Consider the following 12,084-nt stretch of genomic DNA (forward strand, 5'->3'; position numbering starts at 1 on the left):
CCTCAAGGCAAATAACACCCTTCCTGTGCTAGGAATGGGACATCCTAGATGGGATAACTTCTCAATCTTGGACTTGTTTTGTTATTGACCCAAAAGTTCATGTTGGGACCAAAGAATGTCTCCAGCAAGTGAATGTGTGGCAGGTTTGTTTTTAGAGTGGGAGCAATGCCTGAAGCTGCTCAGGAGCTGTGGGACAGCAATAGGATGGAAACGTCTGACTCCTCAAGGTGTGGTCTGCAGAGATGTCACATGTAGGAAAAGAAAGGATGGACAGGTGGACAACAAACCAGAAAGAGGAAGAATGCAGAAAACTCTCAAAAGAGCAACAAATATTGAGAGGTGTGAGACTCAACCAAACATTAGGAGCAGAGCTACAGAAGACTATAAGAAGTATAAGTCCACATTGGTTATTGTCTGGAGCTCAAGTAGTATCAAGGTGAACAGAGACATATGTTGGTAGTGCAGTCCACAAAGAGCAAAGCTGCCTTGGTGTGGCTGGAAGCTCAGCAAGCATTAGGTGTCCAAAGCATCTTGTTCTTCCTCTGCTTTGGGAGTAGGTGGGAGCCTGAGAGAGCTGTAGGGAGCTGGTTCCTTGCTGGCCAGAGGCCAAAATTTCACACGGGAGTGTCTGCACTTCTCTTCTCCATCACCTGATCAACCAGCAGGTCCCTGCTGTGTTCCCAGCATCCCTTCACTGACATAAAATATTCTCTTTTGGTATCTTTCTTTTTTAATACTGGCAAAGACCTTTTGAGTACTTGTCTTCTGAAGTTTTGATATGAGAGGTTCAAATTATTTCCTAACAATACGAGCCAAGACCTCATTCAAGTTGTGGACATCCTCAGCTCATTACTGTACACACTGAAGCTGATACACTGGCATGGGCAATTTATAACAGATTTGGAAGGTGAGAAAATCCATGCTCAGCTTCTTCTTTCTCTCTCATCTTATCCTTACACTTACAGACCATTCCTTAGGAATTCAGACTGAGGCCACACAACAGCAGAGCCCAGCTGATGCCATCAACACAACCAGGATTCTCTTTGCACTCACCTGCAAGCAAACCTCCATGTAAGTGATGAGACTGGGACCAATGCACAAACAAGAAGGATCTGGGGACCCCCAGGCTCCTTTCCAGAGCCAGCAGAGTTGGATGAACTGCTACTTTAGCATCTCCTCGGAGCTGGGCCAGCACAAGGGCAAAGAGGAGTTGAGTCCTGCCTTTAGCTCTGGCCTTGGCTTCCCAGGTGGGGTTCCTCCTCCAGCCAATGCCGCCACACACCAGTCCAGATGTTCAAAGAGGGACCAGCCTCCCACAGACCCTATGGGAAAGATGAACAAAAGGACAGTGAGCAACTACATGTCTTATAATCTTCGGTTCACAAGCCACCATGAGCTGTTCGCCCTGCACACGGTAGGAAGCAAAGTATAATCTCCGCTGGGTTACAGGTGAACGAGCAGATGTTGTTGCCCTCAGGCAACTTGAGGAGATACCATCACCTTCTGAACACAGTGTGTTAAAGATGAACCTTCTTTAAAATAGCTAGTGACCTTCAGCCTGCTAACTCCATGTATGCCCAGCTGCTCATTAGGGATCAAGAAATGCCTGGTTAAAAGTTCCTGCCCCACCTTCCGCGCAGCATGGTCAAGTTCCCTGAGACTTGCTTGGCAGCCGAACCACATACAGAGCTGAATCACAGTAGACATTCCTCCACTGGAGTCCTCTCAGTGTTAGCAGACGACATGGCCTGCCCCAATGAACGTGAAAATAGTTTTCTCAGGAAACATGTTGACATATAGGAAGCAAGTTCTCTGCATCAGCCAATGCAGAGTCCTTAAATAGGGATAGGATGCATCCAAATTTGTATTATTATTATTTAATAAATGAGTTATTGTGCCTTTTTTTTTGAAACCACAATAGGAAGAGGGTAGATGTGGCACCGAGGGATATGGTTAGTGGACGTGGTGGGGATAGGTTGATGGCTGGGCTAGATGGAAAAGATCGTAGCGGTCTCTTCCAAATTTAATGATTTTATGATTCTATGAAAGAATAAATCAAAGGTCTTTTTGCATCCATCATCTCTTTAGACAGGACTTGCACAGTGCTCTCAGCTGCTGAAAAGCCTCACTAACCTAAACTAAGTAAAAATTTAAAAATCAAATGGAGTTGTAAACTGCTAGTTAGAAAAGAACTTAGATTGCACATTTCTGTTAGCTTTTCATCTACCCTGCAAAATTCCCACTGCCTGCATGGACAGGAATGGGTAATATTGTTTGATAAATGAATAAAATATCAGGTAGGAAGCATTTTCTTTGCCTGGAACTTCATTATCTCCATACCTGCCCTCCTGAGCTCATATGTAGGCTGTGTGTCTGGGCTGGTGTGGTTTTCCGTTCTGGTTATTCGCTGTTTGGCTTGTATTAGCAGCTACTAGCATGGAGCCCTGGAGGTAGCTCAAAGTTGAAGTTGTTTCCCCTTTCATCTTACATCATTATTTAGAGTGACATTATGGATTTTGTTCCGGGGCTACAAATTCATCTAGATTACGTACCCCACTGTAAATTTCTACAGTGAAATACAGAATTGGTAACTTTTCTGAGACAAAAAATTAAAAATTAAAAAAAATAGGCAATTCTAGCAATGGGAGAGGACAAGTTGGTAGAATATTAGGAAAAAATTCTACTCCAAAAGAGTGGTGATGCAGTGGCACAGCTGCCCAAGGAGTGGTGGGGTCAATGGTCACCATCCTGAAGATGTCCAAGTGCCATGGAGATGTGGCATGAGGGATGTGGGCAGTGGGCATGGTGGGATGGGCTGGGGTTGTGCTTGGGGATCATGGAGGTCTCTTCCAGCCTGAATGGTTTTATGATTCTGTGATTCTACGAGTATTTTTCCACCTCACCATAACGACCCTCAAAGCCAGAAAAACATATTTTCCATGATTCTGTTTTTGTTTTACTCTCTTGTTTATTTTCATCTTAACATTAATTGCCCCATAAAGTCTGCTTGGTTTTATCAATTAGCTTTTGCGGTGAGAAAATATTTTAGCTCCTAATGCAGCGTAATGATTTTTTTGCCTATTTGCTGAGGGGGTTATTAATAAATGTCCCCACTGGGGTTAGAACTCTGGTGCACTGGTGTTTGCTTTAGGGGAAATGAGGGATTGGAGGAAAATCCTAACCAAACGGAGCTGTAATTAGAGGGAAAGCAGCTGCAATTAGAACTATATGTTCGCCTACACCCATGGCACGTGGGGACAGACCTCCCCTTGACTCAGGCAGGGATGGCAGCAGCAGCTCTGCCATGGCAGAAAGGGGAAAGCTGTGGGTTTCCCCTTCGTTTCCAGATGTTGCACCATGCATTCTGCATATTTTCCAAGGAAAAGCCTTTCAAGGAAGATTTCTTCTCAGCAGAGAAGCCAACTGCAGACTCCTCTGAGCCGGGATTTCACCCTGATGTCTCACTCCTTGCTATTTGTTTAGCCTGAACTGCTGCCACCAGCACTGCTGGGCTCTCTGGTCAGCTGCCAGCAGAGAAGGTCCTTCAAACACCGCATCCCAGTGCACATCAGACACCCTCACTGTTACCTGCAGACTCTTCTCCTGTGGCTATACGTTCTCCAGGGCTGGATGGCAAAGCCTGGCAGACCTCGTCCTCCTTCCTGCTGCCACAACGGGCTTTGTTCACCAAGGAGAGGAGCAGACGCTGTCCCTGCAGCTTTCCTGCCTCTTACAAATCTAAATTCATCGTTGCGGGGAAATGAGGCAGCTAATAGGCTGTCCTAGCAAAATCACATCCAGCCACGAGACACAAGTTTCTGGAAAGATGAATTTTCCAGCCTGAAGCCTGATGGGAATTCAGGCTGAGTTAAAACATTAGTGTTTGACTTTATCAATTAGCCGAACAACATTAAACACTTTCATACAGCAAGGACACATATGGAATAATAATAAAAAAGTGCAACAGATGTGCAACGCTGCTTAATATGGCTTTTAGCTTAATTCATCTCATTGCAGAAAGCTGTAATTCTCATGGTTTCTGAACACCAGCGACTGATGTAACATGTTGTCCTTCCCTCTTTTTTTGGCTAAAAAAAAAACCCAAACCAAAACAATTACTATTATAGCACTATTAGCTTTAAGGATTTACAGCTTTGCTTCTTTCACAGCAGAGATCAGAAGTAATATAATTTGTTCGGGGAAAACCTGACCGTGTCCTTACAAGCCTCTGCAGGGCACCTCGTATTGGTATTCTCTATGGGTCCCCCATACAGCCCTGTGTAGGAGAGAGGTTAGGAGCTGGCTGGTTATAGAGACCCATGTTTGAGTGCAATCTCCAACCCATCACATCCAGAGAAAGCAGATAGAAAGCAGCAGCATGGTGCAAAGGTTTATCATAGAATAGAATACCATAGAATGGTTGGATTGGAAGGGACCTTAAAGGTCATCCAGTTCCAACCCCTGCTGAGGTCTGGGTGCCTCCTACCAGGTCTGGCTGCCCGGGGTCCCTTCCAGCCTGGCTTTGGGCACCTCCAGGGATGGGGCATCCATAGCTTTTTGGGCAATCTGCTCCTGTGCCTCACCACCCATAGAGTAAAGAAGTTCTTAAATTCCCACCACCTACATGTGATAGAGGAGGGGTTTAGCCCATCATTGAACTGCATTCACAAAAAAAGTAGATCTTGCCAAGCCCCCAAAAGATGCAAGCTGTGCAAACACCAGAAAAGTCACCTATATGAGGATGGGTCTTGAGATTCCCTTTGGAAAACAACTGCTGTAGATAGAAAACCTGAAACACCATGTGGGTGAAGCAGGTATCAGCTGTCAGCATTGCTGAAGCAAGAATAGCTGACCCTCAGTAGCTGTGTATGGTTCATACCCTATTGCTCTTCCCAGCAAAAGCATTCAGGCTTTGCATGGAGGAGGTGAGAACTCTTTTTGTACAAAATAAAGCTTTCTGACCTGGCAGAAAGCAAAGACATTCCCTCATTCCATGAGGGCTCATGCTCTGTTGGTATCTACTCTGATTCCTGGCAAGGCATCCACCACAACTAGATATTTGTTCAAAACCAGAACCTCTCAGAATAACCATAAAGATGCCTATTCTTCAGTCAGCTGACCATTCCATTTCCTTTACTTCCTTCTTATCCTTTATGTGTGTGTGTAAGCATGTGTCTCTCCATGTATCCCTCTAATCACACACACACTGTGTGCACAAGATGTACGCGTAGTATCTTCAACACTCAGAGAAGCTTCTTATTTATTTGAAAAGTTGTTTTAAAGGAATGTGTATTATAGGGTGGAAGTAATAGTCACAGAATCATAGAACTGAGTTGGAAGACACCCTTTCAGGCCATCTGGACCAACCCCCATGCAATGAACAGGGACACCCAAATCTCAATCCATTACTCAGAGCTCCATCCAACCTGACCTTGGGTGTCTCCAGGGTTGAAGCATCCACCACCTCTCTGGGCAACCTGAGCCAGCGCTATACTTGTTGTAAAAAACATTTTCCTTGTATCCTACCCTCTTTTTCCCCTCATCCTGTCACAACAGCCCGCGCTGTAGTCTGTCCCCTTCTTTCTCATAGCCCCCCCTTTAGATACTGAAAGAACAGCATACACCTGTGCATGCACACCAACCAACACCTATGTCTTAGCATGTATCTGTATAATATGTGTACGCACACAACAAACACGTGGTTTGTTCATTAGCTAAATGCAGAACTCATGCTGTACCCTTTCCTCCCTGTGCTGAAGGGCGTGAAATTAAGCACAGGTGTTTTCAGTCACTTTTATTATATTAACAGCACCAGAAGCAGCACAACCTATTGCGGCTGCTTTGACACGGCCGTTAATTTTCACTTGCAGCTGTGGCAATTAGAAAGTGTACTTAATAGAGTGTCATGTTAATTGTTGCAGAGTTAACCAATTTCTCCATTTAATTGTCAATTGATTAACCTATTGAAATGGTAAGTGACTCAGTTTCCTTCCAGAACAAACAGCAGCTACGTATTGTAGCTCTATCCAGCTGGAGGGGGTACTCTGTGGTTTGCTCAGGCTCAGTGTGCTGGTATTTTTCTACACCTCCCTGAGCTTTTAATTAGATGAGCCAATTTTACATGTATTTGTCTGCTGGAAAGGTTATCTGTGCTGGAGCTGACCTGCAGAGACAAGGTTGAGCCTAGCGGTCTTAATAGAAAAGGTTTTCAGCTATGACTGCCGTACTTGATTGCATTGTAATGGTAATTAACTTGAGACTTGGCCTCCCTCAATGTTTTTTTGTAGCTTTAACTATGCAATGAGATGTTTCCTCTGTCATATATATGCACTTATTAAGCTCTCATTGGATTCTAATATGCATGCAAATAGTCAAGAGTTTCTTAAGGCTAATACTACACTATGTAGATTGTAGTGCCATTAAGTCACTACAAAGATGTAGCCCGCAGCAAACTTAGAAGGCTCCTTTTCCTCTGAGTGTAGGTGAGGCTTGATTTCTCATTTTTGTGCTTTGCTTAAACCTAAAGGAGGAAGAATTCCCTCTACGTAGTTTCGTTGCCTTTTATCTGAAGGATACTCCACGCGACAGCACGTTTTGAGGCTTTATTCTTACAGAGCCATCCTAAAAATGCGCTGGCGCTCTACAAGGAAGATTGCAACGTTCTCAATTCCAAGTCGGTTTGTAATCCATCCCCACCCCTACTCCTTTCCCCGCGCGGCCCGTTTGAAAGCCCCCGGTATCTCCTGTGTTTCTGCATGTTCTTTTACAGTACGGCGCTGTCATTTAATTACGAGACAATCCACCACAACTGAGCAAGCATTTTCATCATTGATAATGTTGGTAGCAGGCAACTGAGACAAAATGATTACAAACCTATGTTGCGCTCAATGGTCCTTTAGAGGATTTCTCTCTTAATAGCGCTGCCTCATTCATGTTTGGTTCAGTACATTTGTTCTTTAAAAAAGGCATAGATTAGAAGAGTTTCAGGGTAGGTTAATAACTCAACTGAAAATGGCTGCTCGCATTGTCAAAGTCTGTTCCTGCAGTTGCCTGGTGCTTTCTTCAGTTCTTCCACACTGCAGCTTTGGCCCAGTTGGTAAACAGCTTAAGTCCAGACATCTTTTCATTCTCTGCGCAGCGGATTGAAATAAAAATGCATATAAGTGGCGACTGACTGGCGCTGGCCTGACAATAGCCTGTAACATTATGCAAGGGTATTTACATAGGAATAAGGCCTTGGTAAAGAAGACAGGGGCAATTAATGACTAGGGCCACACATATAAGGAAAGTTTGTCCAATCCTTTCTTCAATAAAGATCTTTTGTAAAGTGCTATGGAAACTCATGGAGGCCCCCAAACAGATTAGGAGTGGGACTTTTGTGGTGTGGTTTTTGTTGTGTTTTTGTTGTTTTTTAACTTGAAGCTAAAAAGGCCAAATTTTGTAAAGGTAAATGTAATTCTCTGCAGTTTTAGATTTTTTTTTTTTTTCCTCCTATTGTGACTCCCCCACAACCTTTCTGTTTTCCCCACAGGAACCAGTTGAGTGCAGCTACTTTCATAAGAGGAAGCACGGGGGAAAAAGAAAGCAAGCAAGTAGTGTACCTCCACCAGGGAGCACGGTGGAGGCACAGGGCTTGTAGGAGACCTGTCACGAAGCTTGACTCCTTCTGCTCACACAGGTTTGGCATTTAAGCTAATTTGTAAGCATTTAGGGCCTGACTCTGATCTCCCTTTCACCGCTCACTGGAGCTGTCAAAGCACTTCCCAGCAGAAGTAAGGTAGGGACCCTGCCAGCTGGATTTGGCCCTTTCTCCACTCTTTTGTCCTGGTGGATTTGGGCTTAAGTAATTCTGACAAAACAAGGAGCCCATGTCCTAGCATGGGTTGTGTTGCTGATAGTGGAGCATCTTCAGGGATGTAGAATCCCTCCAGATCGGATGCCCTCCTCAAGGCTGACATACAGGGGAGGGTTTGCACACTTCTCTTTTCCACCTGTAGGGCTCAGCTTAAGGCTTGTGGATACCAATGAGTCCACTTCTATCTCCCTAGGGGACACCAGCCCAAATCACCACGAGCCAAAGACAGCTCAGAAATCCTAGTCAGTGAGGCCTGTTCCAACGGCCAATGAGGCCTACTCTAGTGAATCTCAGGCTTGAGACTTGCACGGCCCCGCTGAGGACCTCATTTTCCATGGGTGGCCATGGCACATCTGTTCATGGCGACTTGAACATGTCCACAGGAGTTAAGCAGTTTCACTTTCAGGCTCAGGCGTTGGTGTTCAAAGACTTTGTTCTTATTCCGATGACTGATAGAGGACCTCAGTTTCGGTTGATGCTGGAGTCTTTTAAGCACGCTTTCCAGAAAGCTGTAGATCTCTATTTTGGGAACTAAGCAGAGATCCTTCTGCTGAACCCATCATAGATATTCAAGAAGACACACTTTGGTGGGCATCAACACATTGGTAAGCGTCAATGAGGAAAGCCTCATTGATTTTTCTATACTTTTGCCAAGTTTGAAGCCATTTGATGATCTACTCATTGAATCTTTTTCCTCATAAATGATTTTTATAGCAGAATATAACTCAAGAGAAAAATATACTTCCTGGGAAGCATATTCTTCCAGTTATGCCACTTTCTTTATTCAGAATTAAATTAAAAGATCAACATTTCCATGGAAAGTAATTCCTGAAATGCTTTCTGGACTCTGAAGAGGGGGAAACAAATGTTAATAACACAAATGTGTGGTTCCTGTGAGAGGAGTGTGGATGGAGCAAAGAATGTGATTCTACTTCAGCCCTGGAAAGCCGCAGAAATCAATGCTTCATTCAAGGCTATTGATCAGTACTAAATTAATTAGACTTCAAGGCTTATGGCAGTTGATAAGACAACTTGTAATTTAGTCAATGATAGTGTTTTCCCTAAAGCAGCAAATACCCTCTTTCTCAGAAAAGACATTTCCAGCACTTGCTACCCAATGTTTTTTCTCCCCCTTTTTTTTTTTTACTTAAAAAAAAAAATCACTTTACATTTAAATTAAGATAAGGATTGGATGGGGAGATGCTTCCATCTACCCCATTTGCCTTCCTTTGCTGTAACGTTGGAGCGGGTTGTTGATAACATCTGATGTAATTTAATAGGACGGCAGCATAACATTTAGCTTCTTCGACCCCGGCCCATTGACAGCGATGTTCATTTGGGAAAGCTGCTGGGGGAGGAGGAGGAGGGAGCAGACCCACTTTCTAACTACGTTTTTAAAATGGCAAACCCAGGGTTCCTGCTTCCCAGGCAAGGAGGATGCTTGTGGCAGCTGACAAAGGCATGGGGAGTGCTGGTGCTGCAAGCCATGAATGAGACGAAGGTATCCCAGAATACCCCGGACATCGGGCCGTACTTCCTGCTGGCTGGGAAGGACAAAAGGACAAAGCTGAAGGAGTGCCGGGGTCCCACCACCAGCTCTTGGAGGCACCAGTCTGCTACCAACAGCACTCCAACCCTCGGAGAATGCTAATAAGCCACTGAAGAGCTCAGCTTTCCTGCCATAATTCTATAGCGCCGTTGAGGACCCCATAGTGTTCACTAAATAAAGACAACTAATTGAGAATTTTTTGCACATTTTGCTCTGTGGACTTGTTGTTCAGGCGGTTCGTTGGGGAGAATGTCCCCCTACTGACAACAGGGGCCGATTGTTTTGGCAGCCGCCGGGTTAGCGCGAGTTCCCGGCTCTGGGGCTGACTTTCCAAGTATGACAAAAATGTTTAATTTTGGATTTTTTTTTTTTTTAATTATGTGGCTGAGAATTATTTTGGCTTTGTGGAGAACAGGCCGTCTGGTGCTCATATAAAAAAAAAGAATATTGCTGGCATGGATTCTCAGAATTAAACCTTTGGTCTTTCTCCTTCTTTATTTCCCCTCTCTCACTCTTTTCCCCTCTTTCTCTCACTCTGTTTTTGCTGTTTTTTGGTTTGTTTTTTTGTGTTTTTTTTTTAAACTGTATTTTCTATGGCAAGGCCTACATTTTTGTGTCTGCAGGTGACACTTTGATTGAAACTAAAATTAATAAATCAGCTGAAAAGCTCACACCTACAGCTCACAGCAGGGCCTTGAAAACACGGTTATAAAGGGAGCTTTATGCCCTTGTGTAAAGAAGGAATAAATTACAGAAGCACTTGTTGCCCTTGGACTCGATTTTGCTTTGCAGCCTGGTATCTTATTTTTGGAGCTTATTGTTAATCAACAGGTTCCTTGTAGGTTTAGCAGGTGACTTTGCTATTAATCTCCTATTTGACCACTATAGCATATTAATGAGGTAGGACTCTGGATGTGGCTATGTCTCCAGCACGAGGAATTAGTTGAAAAGGTGCACTCTTTACTCAATTGCCCACAGTTAACGATGCTGCGGCCCAAATGCAAAGTAGCATTTTCTGCAGCTTGTGTAGCATTAAGAGTGTTTTACTAACATTATGTTCCTCACTGTGCTTTTCTTCTGTTGTATACTTATTTCTTCTCCACGGAGGGCTATTATCAGGCTTACCGGTCCTTCCTTTTTGCTGTGTTTTTGGGGGCTTTCTTCATTTTGCATTCCCCTAACAAAATAATGAAATTACATATAAATGACAAAATGATATCCTTGCTTATTAATGCGCACCTTGGTTTTAATTAAACAATTTTGGTGGGCTTGGAAGGACCGTTGGATTTAAATGAAACGCTCGGCTCAACATTTCTCTTCAAAACTAGCTTAATAAATATCATTATAAAGTGCCGGAATTCAATCAGCCCCGTTTCACCTTGTGTTTTGGGTCTGATTTAAGCTTGAAGTGAGGATACCTATAGGGGTAGTTTAAGAACATAAAGAAAAGCTGAGGATTTAAGTCTTAAATTTGTAATTACAAGGATCTGCTGAAATACATAATATTATGAGACGGGCTACAAAACACCCCGGTGGAAACAGCAGCTTTGTTGTAATACAGTAATTTCCACATTCCAAGGAACGTGCTCTGCCGTAGACGGTTATTATTGGTGTTCCCTTTCATAACTTTCAGACGTGTGGTCTACCTCCCAAACAGATCCATTTTCTGATTTAAATCAGAACTGCCAGGCTTATGCACACAGATTCTCAGCATTTTCTTAACAAGGACTCTTACACTCAACAGCATATTTGTGTCAGGTTAGATGTCAGCCTGGAGTTTTAGCCTGAACCGTAAAATATCTGTCTTCTATGGATTAAGGTCAAAGTTATCCAGTTCCTTTAGCTTGGTATTTTGGTATTCCTTTCCTTTCTTCTTTTTTAATTGGGTTATACCTATTGTAAAAAAGGACAGGGGGAATAAGATCTGACGGTGAGTGTACTTAGGAGCAAGTAACACAAGTATAGCTGATAACTTTACCTTTGCCTCTCACAAAAACACCCGCAGAAGGAGATGTACTGCTCACATTCAAAGCAACAACAAAACGTGTATCTATATTTTCAGAAATGAACGTCAGTATATGGCATTGTAGGGCCCTCTGACAAGAGCTGGCTTCTCCATTGACCCAAAGTGCTGTGCTGGAGTGAAGCATCCCAGTGGGGCAGCCAGACAAGCGTGGTGGCTTTGGGAAGAACCTCAGCAGGGACAAATTATGGGGAAAACACAAACTTCATTGACAGACTTCGTAGAACCTTGGGCTCGGAGTGGGTGGGATAAAGGGTTGAGGTGAAATGGACACAGGCTCAGGAGCCTGGATGTGCCCAGAGGTGCTCCCAAGACATGATGCACACAGAGCCCACTGTCCCCCAGTGTGCTCCAGGCAGAGCAAACAAGCTCAAGTGGGACACACACCACCCAGCTCCTTCATTCGTTAAAGCTAACGTGACATTTCCCTATCACAGGCCAACAATTCAACAAACTTCACTTGGAAGAGGGAGGAAAAAAAAAGAAAACAGAGTTTTTCAGCTCTGAGAATTCATGCAGTTATAACCACTGACTTGATTTTTCTTCCTTTTTATTTTTTATTTTTTACCAGTTTTGTTGCACTTCTTTCAGATATTCTGCGTTGCAGCCCAGGTTGTGAGGGCTCAAGGAATAGTGCATTTTTACTGCTCAGGCACA

The 12,084-nt window shown here is 43.8% G+C and overlaps 1 long non-coding RNA gene across 2 annotated transcripts; it reads left to right on the forward strand.

Moving 5' to 3' along the window:
- Positions 1-5,845: 5,845 nt before the first annotated feature.
- LOC104911281 lies at positions 5,846-10,875 on the forward strand. Of its 2 annotated transcripts, none has more exons than XR_793791.2 (4): positions 5,846-5,971; positions 6,527-6,677; positions 7,532-7,678; positions 9,268-10,872. It is a non-coding gene; the product is annotated as an uncharacterized LOC104911281 (long non-coding RNA). The 2 variants fall into 2 exon arrangements; XR_002115532.2 differs by lacking the exon at positions 5,846-5,971 and adding an exon at positions 5,985-6,244 and having other exon boundaries at positions 9,268-10,875.
- Positions 10,876-12,084: the final 1,209 nt, after the last annotated feature.

The sequence above is a fragment of the Meleagris gallopavo genome, chromosome 5 (genome assembly GCF_000146605.3).
Source record: "Meleagris gallopavo isolate NT-WF06-2002-E0010 breed Aviagen turkey brand Nicholas breeding stock chromosome 5, Turkey_5.1, whole genome shotgun sequence".
NCBI classification, from domain to species: domain Eukaryota; kingdom Metazoa; phylum Chordata; class Aves; order Galliformes; family Phasianidae; genus Meleagris; species Meleagris gallopavo.